The sequence below is a fragment of the Crocodylus siamensis genome, chromosome 3 (assembly GCF_052110815.1).
Source record: "Crocodylus siamensis isolate JL-2025a chromosome 3, ASM5211081v1, whole genome shotgun sequence".
Lineage (NCBI taxonomy): Eukaryota > Metazoa > Chordata > Crocodylia > Crocodylidae > Crocodylus > Crocodylus siamensis.
In genome coordinates, this window is record NC_143397.1 from 183,518,164 (window position 1) to 183,535,737 (window position 17,574).

The 17,574-nt window shown below is 46.8% G+C and overlaps 1 protein-coding gene across 2 annotated transcripts in view; it reads right to left on the minus strand.

The window, feature by feature from the left end:
* The window catches only part of LOC149869207 (ethanolaminephosphotransferase 1-like), an 85,779-nt gene that overhangs the window by 67,958 nt on the left and 247 nt on the right, over positions 1-17,574 (minus strand). The gene's annotated exons all lie outside the window — the stretch shown is intronic.

Sequence of the window (17,574 nt, forward strand, 5' to 3'; positions counted from 1 at the left end):
TATTTTTAATTTGTCTAAAATACCAATTTTGACAGGTTTGCAAATTTTATGAGACATGGTCTCAGGTCTTAAGAAGAGAGATCAGGTATGTAGTATTCAGAAAAAGGTAAGCCATTGAGTAATATATAGTGGTGTTGACTACCTTCCAAATGCTTAGCAGGTGAAGAGTGATAAGTCACATTCCAAAATAAGCTCCAAGAATGAAATAACTTTAACTGATGCCAGCACTTATACAAGTATAATAATAGGATTCTTTTTATCATCCCCTGTTGCTTACATAGATATTTGGAGTATCTTAGCTTCTTTCCTGCCCTACATACTTTTAGTTACATTGTGTAATTGATACTAGCACTTTCTGGCCAGTCAGAGATTGTGTCTGAAGGTCTCTCTCAAGTAGAAGCATTTGATGGCAGAAACAGATTTGTTAGCAATAAAACTTGCTCAAATCTCCCTGTCTCTGGAATCCTGGAGGTGATTTAAATTAACACCCCTACCCTTTTTTTAAGTGATCAAGGTTTTATTTCCTATAGTACAAGCTGTACAACTGTAATAATTTCTTAGCAAACAGAAGGCCTAACTCAGATACCATTTTTCATGTATTTTTGACAAAATTATTTGGTGTGGGGCAAATTAATCAGTTCGCTTGCAACGTATCTCCCAGAAAATACAATTCAGAGATCCTGAACTTCTCAAATGAAGATCAATTTCTAACAGTTACAATGATTTTCTTTGAATCTCGTATGTTCTACAGTGATCCTAAGGAGATTTACTTTAGCAAGAGGATAGAGAACCTTTCTCTGGTGGCAGTAGTCCCAGGTCAGGCCTGCCTGACTTAGCACACCCCATACAAATGGACCAGCAATCTCCAGTGGCATCTGCTGCACAGGGCCCTGGCCACCAGTACCTTTGTCTGCCACCTGGACCCGGCAGCATCAGCAGCCTGACATTTCTTGAAAGGAGGAGGTGAAGGAGATCCTCTACCGTGCCTTCCTTGACTACCTGCAGATGCAGCTGGCCATTCTTCACTGCCCTTGGTGCCCTCTTTGGCACACTGGACTTACACTTCAGTGAGATGGCATGCATCTTTTCTATGCCTTACTAGGCACCTGATGAAAGTATAATCTGCCTGGCCAACTCCCTCCTGGAGCAAGCTGAGATGGTGGGACTAAAGTGCCACCAGAATTGACTCACCAGGCCTGGCTCTGATGGTGCCCTACACCTCTTTTGGCTCCTTGTTTAGACATGTGTGACCTCTGAGTCTGGGCACTTTAAAGCAAAATGTGGACCAGTTTGCATCCTGCTGAGCCACTGAGGTGGCCTCATGTACTGTGGAAGAGTACATGAGGCCTGGTCCTTAAAGTGTGATCACGGGTGGAAAAAGGGAAGGTGCAAGGGTTTTCTTCATTGTCACTACTGGATTGTTCTTCTCCGCTTATTGTTTGTCTTTATGCCTAGACCCATATGAGGTTCTGTGCTTTTAATTGGCTGCTTTTAACTTGTTGGGGGGAGGTTAAAACATTTTTTACTTCTTTACAATAAAAGTTAAAAAAAGAAGAAAAAGTTGCTGAAAGGTGTTTCGTACTCAACGCCTGGGAGGGCTATACATTTTTGCACTTTTATCTTCTGTTTTTACTATTTTTATAATTAAGTTTTATACCATACTGACTTTTATCTCCCTATATATGTTTAGAAAGGTTCATCAGATAAATGAACTCATGGAAGAGCAGTCTACTTACTTTAGATGGAAAAATGTTAATTTCTGGAGTCAGCAGTTTGGATTCTATTTCCTGATGTCACATTTGTCTCTCGAAGCAGGGTGACAGGGCAGTTAAGGTGTTTTGCTACACCTTGCCAAAAGTTGACCCAGCTGTAAATAGTACTTGATCTTTGGAGCTTGGAATCTCAGGCAGGCAGGTGCTGTGTTAGCCAGTAGGGGTGTGTGAAGCTTTGGTCACCAATTCAATTCAGAGAAGATTTAGCTTGATTCGGAGGCCAAATCACCGAATCAAATCAGGAAACCAAAAAACCCCTCCGAATCAATTCAGAAAAGATTCAGAAAAAGATTCGGCGATTCGGAAGGCAGTCTTTCAGGGGAACAGAAACTGAGAAGAGGGAGGGAGTGCAAGGGGGTAAAGACTGACATCTGTAGCTGGCCAGTAACTGTGATCTTTCCCTGTGTTCCCTTCCAATCACAGTGCTCTCGGGGAGTGTGGCAGGGCATGACTTAAAACTGCACCCTGCCGGGAGTGGGTGGCCTCGTGCAGCTTTCAGTGGTGTGGGAGCCCCCAGGAAATGCCAGGCCAGTTGTCACCCCAGTTAAAGGTGGGTCGGGGTGCCTTAATAACCCTAGCTCCCACAACTGGGTGGGTTACCCCATAGAAGGGTCAGGAAGGAGGAACCGAGAGAGAGAGGGCTATAGACTCAGAAGCCTGACTTGTAATCCCTCGACTGGTCAGTGCTGGGGCCAGGACCGGAAAGGTCAAAGGGTCAGGGGCCCACTGCAAGGGATGCCCAGAGCTGAGGGCCTGGGGTTTCCGACTGGCCTGGAGGTGAGACCCAGGCCTGTGTGGCCAAAGGTCCCAGGGGACCACACCCATAAGGGGAAACAATTCAGGGAGTTAGGCAGCCCAGAATGAAGGTAGAGTAGGCCACCTGAGTGGAGGGATCCAGGTGGGGTCTGGATGGAGGATTCTGGGGCCCAGAGTGGGGCTGGTGATGATAACAACTGTGGATGCCATCTGCAAGGCTTGGGCTGCAGTGTAGGGGAAGAACAGAGCCACAGATAGCGCCCCCTGGCATCGGGGCAAGAAATGGGCAGCCTCCTGCCTAATCAACAACTTAATTAATTAACAACAAGGCATGGTAGGTAAGAAGGTGGGCAGGTGGCCCAGAACAGATGGGCGGGGCCATTGGTAGATGGGCCCCGAGAAGGCCCCCTGTTACAGGGAGGAACATAGAAACAGCACATAAGCCTCTGTCTACAACCTTTCCGTCCCTTTTGTGAGCTGTTTCTGCCTGAGCACTGGGAAGGCCCCATGTTACAGGCTACTATCCCTGATGTTTTCAGCCTGCTGTGCATTAACACACACATAAATTCAAACATGTCATGAGTTTTGCTTGTCAGCACCTTGAGGTGCAGAAATCCCTGCACCTATCTCCTTGAAACTTGGCAAGCCTCATGCTCTCAGAAGGGGCTACCATACCTGCAGTTTTCATCAAAATCTGCCAAAAAAATGAAAAAATTATAGGTATTTCAGTGATTCCCCATTATAGTCTATGGCGGAATCACTGAACTCTCCAAATCAGCGCTGAATCTTCCAAAGCTGATTTGGCCAAATCAATTCAGGACAGTGATCTAAATCTCTGAATTGAATCGCTGTCCTCTGAATCAGCCAAATCTGAATTGAATACTTCCTGATTCGCACAGGTCTATTTTAGCCACACAACCTCTGTATGTGCTGCTATCTAGAGGCATTAATGTGTATGCTGATAACAACAGACCACTAGGCTGGGCTGGACTTTTGACTTAACTATTACCATATGGTCATTTTGTCTATACAATTAGTAAATACGGTTTTTGGCTTTTACTCACTTAAAACTATGAAACTATGAAACTATGAAATTATTAATATATTATAATGAAATATCAGACTGATAATTTGGGGATTTTATACAAGATGTATGGATTCTGTCTGATATTATGATATGTGATCTTTTTTTAAAAACTGTTGTGTCACGGCAGCCTCTTTGTGAATCAGAAATCATTGAGAAGTAGGGCTGAAATGGACCTCCAGAGGTCATCTAGTTTGACCCTCTGCCTGAGACAAGATCATCCCTGTCCGAAGATCCTATACAACTCCATAATCTAACCTCTTAGTAAACCTACCATCAATCCTGACACAACATGAGATATCACACCCTAACTGGTAAAGTAGGAGGGCCATAGCAGCCAATGTCCTGCTTGTGTGCAATATATGCTCAAGAGATCCTGGGTCAGGGGTCATGTTCCCCTCCTACTGCAGAGGAAAGCAAACCCCCCCACAGTCCATACCAATCCAACCATGACGTAAAATGATCCCAAATATGGTTATTGGTGTGACCCTGAGCACAGAGGCAAGACCTGCTAGCCAGGAACTTCCCAACAGCAGCATTGGTACACCCCAGTCAAACTCCCTAGCCTTAGCTGCAGTAAACACCCAACATCTCTAAGAAAGGCTTAAAAAAACTCCATAATATGTAGCAGAAAGGAAGTTGGGGGGGAGGGGGAGATGCCCTTCCCTCCCAGCCCCAAATGAGCAACCAGCAAAGCTCAGAAGCATGGAAAATACCCATAGCAGAATATATGCATAGCTAAGCCTAAATCATCTCAGATCAGTGGCCATCCAACCTCTTCTTGAACACCTCCAGTGATTAAGTGTCATACCTTCCCCAGGCAGTCTGTTCCACTGCCTCGCTGTTTTAACAGTGAAGAAGTTTTTCCTGATATACAATCTATATAGCTACTTTGCTGCAACTTCAAACCGTTGGTCCTTATCTTACTCTCTGAAGCAAGAGACAAAAGGTGTTCTCTCTCTTCTGTATGGCAGTCCTTTGAGTTTTTGAAGACGACTACCAGCTTCCCCTTTTAAGTGCCTTTCCCGCAAGCTGAATATGCCTAGTTCCTTCAGCCTCTCCTGGTATGACTTGCTTTCCAAACCCTTGATCAGCTTTGCTGCTCACCCTCTTTAACATCTTTGTTGCTGAACCATCTCTAACTTCTCCACATCTTTTTTAAAATGTGAGCCACAAAACTGCACATGGTATTCCAAATGAGGCCTAACCAGTAACAAGTAGAGAGGCACTATCGCTGCCTGTGTCTTGCACCTCATGCTTCTATTAATGCATATCAAAACCACACTTGCCTTTTGTGCAGCTGCATCACACTGCAGACTCGTACTGAGTCTGTGATCTACCAAGACTCCCAAGTCCTTCTCCACAGTGCTGCCATCCAGCTAGTTGTCACTCATTATATATCTGATTATTTTTCCCAAGATACAGCATTTGTCCTTGTATTTGTCTGCATTGAACTTCATCCTGCTAGCTTCGGCCCAGCATTCCAATCTGTCAAAATCCTCCTGAATTGCACTTGCATCCTCCCACATGTTCACAATCCTTCCCAGTTTTGTGTTGTCTGCAAACTTGTTCAAAAAGAGCTCTATGCCAGCATCCAAATCATCAATAAACACACTGAACAGCACTGGGTCCAGGACAGAACCCTATGGGACTCCACTTGAGACCTTCAGCCATTCTGACATGGATCCATTAACAATTACCCTTTCATTGTGGCTATTGAGCCAGTTGTCTCTCCACCTTGTAGTAGTTTTATCCAGCCTACATTTCCCCAATTTGTTTATGAGAAGGTCATGCAGAACCTTGCCAAAAGCCTTGGTGAAGTCCAGGTATGCTATATTCACAGCTTTCCCTTCACCCACCCAAGTAGTTACTTTGTCAAAGAAGAGCTCAAGTTAGTTTGACACAATTTGTTTTTCATAAATCCATGCTGGCTGCTTGTGATCAGCCTTTCCTCATCCAGGTGCTTGCAAATGGACTTCCTTAGGATATGCTCCAGTAACTTCCTGGGTACTGAGGTGTAAGACTAACCAATCTGTATTTCCCTGAAGTCCTTCTTTCTGACTTTTTTTTTTTGAAAGAGCGGGTACTATGTTGCCCCCTCTCCAGTCCTCCAGTACCTGGCTTGTCTCCCGCAATTTCATGAAGATTATTGCCAAGATCTCCTCTGTCAGTACCTTCTGTATCCTGGGATGAAGTTAATCAGGCCTTGCTGACTTTAATTCCTTCAGACCCATCAAAATTTCTCTAACTGCCCCTTGTTATACCATTCCTTAGCTTGCCCCCTTCCTTATCCAAAAAAACCCTTACTGTCTGGTTGCAGCTAAATTGTTTTGTGAAGACTGAGGCAAAGTAGCTGTTAAGAGCTTCCTGGCAACTTCTGTTAAGAGTTCCCCCTGGCTAGTTAAGAGTAAGCCTACCACTTCCCTGAAGTTTCTTTTCTGGCCAACATACCCCTAGAACCTCTTCCTCTTGTCTTTAACCTCCCTCATCAACTGTACCTCATTCTTCATCTTTGCCTTCCTGATTTTGTTGCTGCAGGTTCTTGCTCTTTCCTGGCAGGTGTCCTTGGTGACCTGCCTCTTTTTCCATTGCCTGTGTCCTTTCCTTTTTACATCTGAAACATCCCAGAAGCTCCTTGTGCAGCCACACTGGTCTCTTGTTAATATTTGCTGACAAAACTTCTAGCACTCAGACAAGGGGCAATAGTGCATATTTAAAGTTAATAACTATGCTTAGATGGATATGCTGAAGAGGTTGGCTGAAGCTTCTTCCCTTACCAGTCAGCAGGAAGGGCATACAGCAATAGCGTAGGGGTTGGTGAGCAGGACACGAGCCCTGGGCATCAACTTAGAGGAGCAACAGAATGGTGGTACCACAGGGAGTCCATATTGTGACCACAGCAGCATCAGCTGGTCAGGCAGCTGCACAGGTCTCATCAGCAGCAGGAACAACCAGCGGTGGTCACACTTTGCCACAGAAGCAGCAGCAGGTAACTTTGCGACCCCAAGGCAGGTAAGACTGACACTCCATTACAAGCCTCTGCTCCCCAACAGGGGTTTTTACTCAAGGTACAAAACTTCCTAGCTGTGCCTCTGGCTTGGAGCAATGGTAAGTTACTACAAAGAAAGAAGAAGCTCAGGTGCTGGTGGCAGGGCACATAAACAAACATCTAGTTACATAGGAAGTCTTGGGCAGGAGCAATAATGTGATGGACCAGCTTTCATAGCAGGGGCCCAGTTTACCTGCAGGACCCAGCAAAGTCACAGAAGAGACTGAAAAATTCTGTGGTTAAAAAATATGAACTGTACGTCTTCAAAGAGCTGCACAGAAAGACCAGCCCAAATCAAAGAATTCTCCAATAAGGAAAAACTTGGGCAGCAAAATCCATACAAGGTTTATAACTTTTTGTCCATGTCTTGTGTGTTTCTTGTGCTGCTGATAAAGAATCATACTTTTAGAATCCTGCGTACCGTCTTTCTCTCATTATCTGGGGCCCCTTGCAGGTTAAGCACTGGCCCGAATGCCCACAAGCTTGAGTTCTGGAAATAATGTGTTTAAGGCAAAAGGAAATCTGAAGGACAGACAAGAGGACTCTGCATTCCAGCTCTCACTACTGAGTGCTGGATGAAAGACTTTTATTGCAAGAATTTTCCAAAAGATATGTTTGGAACATTGGCCTCAGATCCTGTCTGAAAGTTGCATGTGTAGGCTTGGCAGAATTTGAATTTTATTGATAAACAGCAATTTCACCTGACAATCACAGACTGACAGAAAAATATTTCCTTTGGTAATCACTGAAATGTATAGAAAGTGGACTTAAAAAAAAAAATCCAGGATGGATTCTCCCCCCTCCTCCCCCCCACATACACACAGCAGCCACTGCAGGTGAGGTAGGGGAAGTGCCAGCTGCATCGCCTGAGAACCACACTTCTGGCAGTGGCTCAGGCAGTTGGTGCAGGAGCTGGGGGCCATGCTAGTAGGCCTGTGCTGAGAGGGAGGTTGGAGGGGTAGGGCTGTTGGAAGCTGGTGCAGCCAGCCATATGCTCTACCCAGGTCCCAACCAGGGATCAGGGGTCAAACTCCCAGCGAGCTCAGCCCCGCCTCTGCATGATCAAGGCAGAGGCCAAACTCCCAGTGATCCTGGCCCAGTCCCTGCATGGTCACATATGATTTATGGATATTTACTTTTTATGTTTAACGTGATTCTGTAAAGCTTGTAGCAGTATACTGTCATTACTAAATTGTATGTCCCCCACACCACTAATTTTGCACAATCCTGAAAATTTAAATCAATTAAAAATTGAAATAAATGCTTAAATATAAACAGCAATTTGAGCCATAGAAACTAATTATTAAAAAATAAAAATCAAATTCTGCAAAGCCTATGTATATGTTACTTCATAGAGAGGTGCAAGAAATCCCTTTTGTGAATGGTTTCCTTAATCTTTTTTTGTTTAAAAACTCTCATTCTGATTCCTCATATAACTTTGAAACTGCTAGTCTATCAAATCATAGATGAATAAAAAGTTAGATAAATATGTACATGCATATTATTGCATATCCTACCAAAAGGATGTGGAGAAGCTTGAGAGAGTCCAGAGGAGAGCCACGTGCGTGATCAGAGGTCAGGAAAACAGATCTTACGATGACAGGCTGAGAGCCATGGGACTCTTTAGCCTGGAAAAGCGCAGGCTCAGGGGTGATCTGATGGCCACCTATAAGTTTATCAGGGGTGACCACCAGGATCTGGGAGAACGTCTGTTCACCAGAGCGCCCCAAGGGATGACGAGGTGGAATGGTCATAAGCTCCTGCAAGACCATTTCAGGCTGGACATAAGGAAGAATTTCTTTACTGTCCGAGCCCCCAAGGTCTGGAACAGTCTGCCAGCGGAGGTGGTTCAAGCACCTACATTGAACACCTTCAAGAGTAAATTGGATGCTTATCTTGCTGGGATCCTATGAACCCAGCTGACTTCCTGCCCTTTGGGCAGGGGGCTGGACTCGATGATCTCCTGAGGTCCCTTCCAGCCCTAATGTCTATGAAATCTATTAAATCTATGGGGGGGCAACATGCCAGCTGAGGCCTCACCAAGGCCGAGTACAAGGCGAGAATGACGTCCCGGGATTTGCTCGAGAAGCATCTATGGATGCACGCCACCATTTTGGTTGCTTTACTAGCCGCAGCATCGCATTGCAGGCTCATGTTCATCTTGTGGTCAATGATGACCCCCAAGTCTCTTTCTTCTGTAGTGCTAACCAACATAGCACTGCCGAGCCTATAAGGGTGCTGCAGGTTTTTCCTCCCAAGGTGGAGAACCTTGCATTTATCGGTGTTAAACACCATGAGGTTCTCGTCTGCCCATTTGCTGAGCTTGTCCAGGTCAGCCTGGATCACCCGCCTATCTTCTGGCATGGATGCTTTGCCCCAAAGTTTGGTGTCATAAACTTGGCACCCAGCTCGGGTGGTCCCAGGGGGCACCGCAGCCGTCGAAGGAAGCACTGAGCCACTGTGCAGCTCAGGCAGGCAGGCAGGCTCCAGGGGCAAAAAAAGATCAGGCTCTCCACTTTTCTTGGGCTGAGCCTGCCTTCCTGGGCTGCTGCCAGGCTGCCTAAGGGGCTTCCTGCAGAGCTGCAGAGCTGCGCGGAGCCAGTCATTTAAGGTGCTTTATGCTGCCGAATTTGCTACAGCAGCTGGAATTACTGCAGAATGCACCACTGACGCATGCAAACACAAACACCATTAAAGTGGTGCAAAACCATTTAACGCACTTTAAAGTGTTGTGCATGCATGCCCCTTGTTTTGTCTACACACAGCCTATGGAAGCCACAGGAAATTCAGCCACAACTCTAGAAGAAAATGTTTTTGTTGCATTCTTTACAAAACAAGGGCTGTGTCTTTTTGGGGGCATGTGGTATGCAAGAAAATATAGTAATATGAAAATGATTCCATATTCGTGCAATCAGTTCATGACTGAATTTGCTGTGTGGTTTCTAAAAAGTGGCTGAAAAGTTAAATTTTGAGAGTTTAACAACCTTAGACTGATTTATATGATTGATTTTTTGCTAACCGTGGCATTTTGCCAGTAGTAAGTAGAAGAAGCTAGACTTCAGTAGTTTATCCCTCTTTTAATGAGTGGTAAAAAACATGGTTTTGCTTCAGCTTACTGCAGGGTAAGAACATGCATATGGAAAAATACCACAGAGCAGCTCTCCACCCACTTTGAACTCACTGTAATTTGCTTGTTTGTCCACACTAACATTCTTGTGTGTATTTATTTATTAGATGCATGTCCTGCCCTTCCCAACAAAGCATCAGGGTGGTTTACAGTAACGGAACAAAGTAACTTATTTTAGTATTCTACTTACTTTTATAAAATATAAACAGCTCCCCCCCCATCCTCTAAACAGTATCCCAGCTTAGCCCTGCTTGCAAAATGCCTGCCCAAATAGGTCTTACAGTGCTCTGGAAGGCTTATAGTCTTGGGCTTTCATAGGCCTCCAGGGAAAGCAGCTACTCTGAATGACCTCCCATATGTTTTTACTAAGCAAACTTTGAGAGTACTTGCAGGGGTTTCCCCTTGGCTGACCTTAGGGATTGTGATGTGGCATAGGAGACAAGGTAGGCCCTTAGGTATGTAGGGTCTAGACCAGGGTGGGCGAAGTCTGGCCCACAGACCAGATCAGGCCCATGACAGACTCCATTTCCCAGCACTCCCTGCCTGCATCACTGCAGCCAGTTCCCATGGAGACCCCAGCAGCAGCAGGCCATGACAGTGCAGGGCCAGGGTTTCCATAGAGACCAGCCCCAGCAGCACTGGCAGGGTATGTAGCTGAGCAAGGAGCTGCTCTGGATCAGGATCTTGCAGTGGTGACAGTGTGGTCAGGAGCCAGGGCAAAGCTGTGATCCACTGCTCGCCTGCCCTGACCAGGGAGTTACGGGCAATGGATCACAACAGCTGTGCCCTGACTTCTGTGGACCCTGCCACTGCTGGGGTCTTCATGGAAACTGGCCACAGTGACACAGGCAGGGACTGCCAGGAAACAGAGTCCGGCCACTGGCCATATCCACCATTTTGCCCACCCCTGGCCTAGACCATTCAGAGCCTTATGGGTGTAGCAGGGCACTGGGGTGCACCTGATCCTTTTAAAGGAGTAAGTAGCCTGAGAGGCTGCTTGTAGGTGGCACAGAGGGCTAAGGAGAGACTCACCTGGCCTGAAGAGAGCTCAGGCTGGAGCTGTGTAAGTCCAGAGCCTGAACTGATCAGGCAGTCTCTCCCTAGCAGCCACAAAACGAGAAGCTCTGGGCATCAGGGCTCCTGAAGGGAGTGTAGTTTACATAAGCAACCCTGCAGGCCTGGGAACCGAGGAAGGTTACCTGGGCAGAAGAAAGGGTTTTATAGGCACATGGCCTTTGTTTTATTTTGAACCCACAGAGAGTTTGAGGGGTCTGCCAGAGGATAGAGATGCTTCCTTTTTAATCAGATGTTCCCAGTGGTTTAGCCTTGAGCCCTGCAGTGGCAAGCTCAAGTCGTGCTTAGAGAACTGGTAACTCAGGAGCACACAGACTGAAGGTGGGGCCCAGTAAGGGGTCGAGGAGCCTAAAGCAGGGCTGAGACCTGGACCAGAGGTCCACATGCTCAGGGAAGGGCTGAGCTGGGCCAGAGAGTCCACCACCCCAGAAGGAGCTAAGCTGGACTGGAGATCTGAAAGCCCAGAGAAGGGGCTGTGTAAGGGACCAGGGAATCCAAAGGCCCAAGGCGGCCTGAGAGTGTAAATAGACAACATCAATAGGAGACAACACCCATGAGGCTTGGGGCATGGTGTAGGGGAGCAATGGCGCTGTGCAATGAGCACTTATGGCTATGGGTGTCCGGCAGAGGTACAGACAGGCCAAGAGGGCCTACTAGCCTAGGGGCACAAGACTGTGACTGAGGGAACACAGGAAGGGCCCAGTGCTGAGAGACACAGGCTCAGGCTCACTCAGAGCCTATAGGCAGCCTCCCTTACACAATCTTCAATAAAAACAAAGTGTGGCAGGTGAGTGAACAAGGGAGAGCTACATTACAGCCTAAGCCAGGCAGGGGCTGCACAGCCATCAGGGGGTGCCTTGGCCACCCCCATGGCTGTGGAGGTATTACAATGGGTCAGAACTAGCACTTTGAATTGTGCCTTGGATACAGACTAGAGCACTGGAGTCATGTGTTCCTGGTGCCCCACCCCATGAGAAGACATACTGCCACATTTTGTACCTATTGCAGCTTCTGGACAGTCATCACCAGCAGCCCCACATGCACTGCTGTAGTCCAGTCTCAAGGATACCCAATCCCACCTAGGTGTCTCGATCCCACCCAAGTCAAGTGGTTTGCCCACAACTATCACCTCTGTCTTGTCTGGATTCAGCTTTAATTGGTTCACCACAGCTAAATCTTGACCACACTCAGGCACTGGAAAAGGATACTGCAAGAGCTTGGGTCAGATGAGAAAGAGATAGTGTTGGGTGTCATCATCAACATATGACAACACTTTGCTCCAAATCATCATGATCTCGCACACCCTCAAAGACACACTGAACAGAAGGAGCAACAAAGAGTCCTGTTAAAAGGTCCCATAAGCACTCATCCATCACCATCCCCTGGGACCTTCCTACTAGAAAAAAGCAGAATCGATTTAGAGCAGCGCCATCAGGGATACCTGTCAGGTCATGTAAATGCTTTATCAGTACCTTCTGATCACCTGTACCAAAGGCCAGTGAAAGATCTAATAAGATCAGCAGGGCACAATTTACCCTGTTGAAATCTAAGGCCTCTGACACATCACATTTAAGACATGATTAACAGGTTAATTATGCCTTAAGTGCTAATTGGGCCACATGAAAGTCAATTTAAGGTGTGATAATCAGACATCCTGGTTTTCCCTGATAAAAAATTGCAAATTCTCTAACAAATGCCCCCAAATCTGTTATTAAAATGAAGACCCCCTCACCCCCCCCCCACAACCCCTTGGCCCTGCTCATGCCCCCCTCTCCCCACCAACAGCTCCCTGCCCCCTCAGCCCTGCAGGAGGGGGCCCCCAGCTGCCAGGGCTATGGGGCCAGGGACCCAGCTCCACAGCCCTTGATAGGAAGTCACAGCTACTGCACTGGAGCAGAGCCTGGCTCTGCCCTTCCCTGCCCCCGCCTCCCCCCCGCCCACTGACTGCCTCCTGCAGGCATGGGCAGGAGGGGGAGGGAGTGGCTCCCTGCTGCTGTGTGCACTTCCACTGGGGCAGGGGGGATGCGTTCCCCTCGGTTTGTGCACAGAGCAGGGGTGGGTGTGGGCTGCCCACTGCAGGTTTGGGCTTCCTACCCTGCTGCCCTCCCTTGGGGCCTCCACAGCCCAGCAGGTGTAACCCAGTGCTGCAGGGAACAGCACGGGGATTTCCTTGCCACTGCAAGCTCTGCGCTGTCCTGTTGATGCATCTCCTGTGCACGTGGCAGCAGCAAGGGTGGCAGTGTGGGGTTGTGCCCCCCACTATTGACACATGGGCAGGGGACGCCTTGCCATGGCAGCATAGAGTTTGCAGCAGCAAGATCCCCATGCAACCTCACTGTTCTCTGCAGTGCTGGGTCACACCTGCTGGGCTGCGGAGGCTCTGGGGGAGGGCAGCCCATCCCTGCCCTGAGCACAGATCTGGGGGACACAGGTGTCCCCTGCTCCCCAGGACTGCATGTAGCAGTGGGGAGCCAGCCCCACCCCCCGCCACCCTCTGAACAAGCCACCCATAGTTCTGTCCTGCTCCCTGCCAGGGCCCTGTGGGTACACATTGCAGCTCTGGGTCCCAAGCCTTACATACCATCTGGCTGGGCAGCAGCCCCAACCCTGTCCAACTCCCTCCCTATGGGGTCCTCAATCTGCTCCCCCCCCCCCCCACACACACTTACCTACTGGAGCCAGGCTGCCTGAACTCTGCATTTTCCTCTGGTAAAGAGGAAAATCTGTGTTTTTCTGTTTTTCCATGGGAAACAGAAAACTTGGATCCCTGGTAATAATACAGTAAACGAGCCAAAATTTATTCCACATAATAATGTGTAACAACTCTGCGGCTCATTTGTATCACATGTTAAATTGGACATGTGGCCAGCTGGGGCTGACCATAGAAGATCCCAGCACCCAGCTGAGTGTCAGGATCAAGCATGGGCCAGCCCCAGGGTCTGGGACACAGTCTGTGGCTGGCAGCACACAGGGTTTCACAAGTCCTGGTGCATGGGGACCTTGGGATCAGACTGCAGCAGCCCAGTCCCAGGGACCTGTGCCAGAGGATGACTAAAACCCCCTTGCACTGCCCAGCTGGACAGCACATATGATTTTTACCCATCTTTGGGTACCGGGATCCCAGAGTCCTCATGCCCCAGGACCTATGAAAACCCCACGTGCCTCCCAGCTAGGGTTTTGAAAATCAGCTGATTGTCAGCTGGTGCCAGCGCTGGGACCTATTTCAGATCTCCAGCCCCAACAGACAATCAGCAGATCCCAGGCTCCCCTTGCATTGCAAGTAAAGCGTGATTGGGATCTAAACCCTGATCCCAAAACTGCACATCCTGCTGTGCACGAGACATAGCAGGAGGCATGATTGTTGGGACTGAATATTAGATTCCATCCCAACTTAAAATGAATGCCTCTCATGGGTCTAAGTGGAGGTCATTGACCAAGGCCACAAATACACAGTCTCTGTGCTAAACCCAGAGTGTAAATACCCAGAGTGAAAGCAAGAGTGACAAGCATCTAGGATAAGTTGTGAACAAACAACCAATGTAACCTTCTTTCAAAGTAATTCTGGATTACCTTTGCTGGACTGGACAAATTTACCTTAATACAGGAGTTACCATCTGTCCACTACTTTTTTATGCCAATGCACTAATGTAAATGTATCATCTGTCCACAACCTTACCCTGGTTGCATCTTTTTAGCTCTACACACAATGGACAATTTTAAAAAGCAGTGCACAGCCCCAGTAGCATAACAAGAGGGGCAAGAGGGGCACCAAGTCAAGGCACCAACTTAGAGGAGATGCCAGAATGGTGCCCCCCTTCCCTGGAGTCTTCATTGCATCAGCCAGATGGTTCCCAGCTGTAAGAGCTTGGTGTTGGGACACAGCAGAAACAGCCACGCACCACGAGACAAAGGAGCCAGGTGTGGGGTGACAGAAGGAGCAGCAGAGGTCTTTGTGTCACTGGAGCAAGTAAGATCCTCCTTCTCCTTCCCTTCCCCATGCTCTCTGGCACTTCACCTCTTTCCCCCCTTTGCACCAAGAAGTTTTGCTCAGGGGCACCAAACTTGATAATTATGGCTCTGCACAGGCCAAGTACCAGGTGCTGTGCTGTGGTCTGAAGTTGCAGAACTACACAGTGGATATAATAGTTCTGTACCCCTTCCTTGCCCTCCTGCCAGTAAGAGAGTCTCCTGTCATCTTCTCCACAACAACTATTACCCAAAGAAGCCTCAGGTTCAGGCCTCTTTGCAAGACCTCCACCCATTGCCATAGAAGGGAATTTAAGCTCTGTATGATGAAAGGGGTTATCACATCTTTTGCATCCATGTCCCTAACAACTGGTTCTCCCATCCTCCAGGCACAAGACTGTAATAGATTTGCTGCACAGATATATGCATAAGAAATGCTATACTAGGTCAGAGCAATCGTCTGTCTAGCCTAGTATCCTGTCTCTGACAGTGACAGGAGCTGACACTCTAGAGGAAAAGAAGATGAACAGGGTATGTCTAGAGTCCCCTGTTGTACCCTCCCTGGCATCCAATGGTTTAGAAATGCGAAGAAGTTACTTTACCTTTGGAATAGGGAGCAGGACATAGGCAAAGCATATAAATGCAGTCCTTAGAAACTTGTTCATTCTTGTATAAAATTACAAATACTGCTTTTCATTTAAGGTTTACTATTGTGCAATAGAACTGGTTGGACACATTTTCATTTTAGCTAGCTATTAAAATTACATCTGTAAAAAACAGAGTTTGTTATACTTGGCCTCAACAAGACCTGATAGTTATTTCTCATCTACCTTGGTTGACTCCTATGGTTAGAAAAAAATATCTAAAATATTTTCCAGCTTTGCCAATATTCTTGGGTGTCTGAAACTGTTTTAACAAAAAAATGTTTCCATGTGTGAGTTCATTCTTTTTAAGGATCATGTGATATACCTTGTGGTTAATTAGTGCTATGAAATGCTTACATTATAATTTAAAGAAAATTCTTTTCAGATCTTTTCCCCACATATATTTCTTTGCAGCTCATTATATTCAAGGCTAACTTACTGAAGTCAGTGGAACAGGAGTTAATCCAAATAAAGTTCGGAAGTGGCTTAAAATACATTTTAGTGACATTACTTAAAGTTTTATACAAATATTCCAACAGTTTCAGGCAGGACTCTCATTCCATTGTTCTGTAATTATACGAATGCACAAGGCCTGTTCTAAACAGCTTGCAAACTCAAAAAAAATTAGATGCGCAGTCACAAATAAGCCCTTTAATTATATTCTATTTAAATATTCTGCAAACACCCATACTTGTTACTTTGTCCAGGTGCATCCTCAAATGTACCCCCCTGCTGCTGATACAATGTTCTTTACAGAAATATTTGTTTTTAACCTTTCCTACCACATTTCCCCCTCAGGCAGGGGGTTGGACTAGATCAGTGGTTCTCAACCTTTTTTGTACCACGACCCGTTTGTAAATATTGATGGCCAGACTTGACCCAGCGCCCCTCCCTCCTGATCTGCCCCTCCAGGCCCCAGCCCCCCAAGTGTGTGGACCAGTGGGTAGGTGTGTGGGGCAGAGGTGCCACAAGCAGCCCCTTGCTGAAACTCTGCCAGCCCGAAAGGGAAAAGCCATGGTTTCCCATGTTTTTCTTCTTTAAAGCAAAACCAACTTTTAAAGTTTCTGTGTAACCCTTTTATATATTCTTGAGACCCACTTTTGGGTCACAACCTACGGGTTGAGAAACACTGGACTAGATGACCTCTGAGGGTCCCTTCCAGCCCTGCTTCTCTATGACTATTTATTTCCCCTCCTTTTAACGTATTTTTGAGTTTTGTTTCATTTTGTTCTGATGTGTAAAAAGCACCTGTCATTTTTTCTGAAGCAAGGACCAGGTCCTGTTCAGTTCCTCACTAGCATCCTGTTCCTATCCTCCTTGGTTCCCTTCAGTGTCCAACTCAGTCAGCAATTCCAGGGGAGTATTTTATCTTATTAAGTTAGGATACCCTGTTGTACAGGCAAATGTGTCGGCATTGACACACTTTCAATGGGAGATCCCCCCAGACTCAATAGGGAAAACCAGTAAGGGATTCTGTGGGACTGCAAGATAGGACTACAAGCATCACTGCAGTCAACAGAGCCAGGTGTGAATGATGTTTTGCTCCTATGACAGAAAACAAATGACTTCAAGGAGAGAGGGGGCTTTGGGACCAGACGCATTCAAGTGGGAGAAGCTGAAAGAAAAAAAAAACAAAACAGGCTGATGTGCTTCTTTATTTGCATCTATACACTTTTATCTGCTCTAGTTTGATCTGCTGATGATCCCTTCCAGCCAGGTGATGACAGAGATCCTGGTTTTCTCTGAGGAAAAAATCCCCAATTTTTGGTTAAAAAAAAGGAACCCCAAATCCACATTTGTTCCATGATCAAAATGAAACACCACTAGATAGTCAGGTATCCAGGTTGTACACCACTAGATAGGTACATTATGTATGTACACAACTATATATGTATCTATCTAGTCGTGTTTCATTTTGATCATGGGAAAATGTGGCTTTGGGATTCTTTTTTTTTCAATGCAAAAACTGGGGATTGGAGAAAACCAGGATCCCTGATGATGACACACATCCACCACCTGATAAACAACCTCAGTCTGCTCTGTGTCCTGGGAGGAGAAGCAGAACAGGGCATCTCCCAGCCCGCCCCAAGGCTTTCAGGACC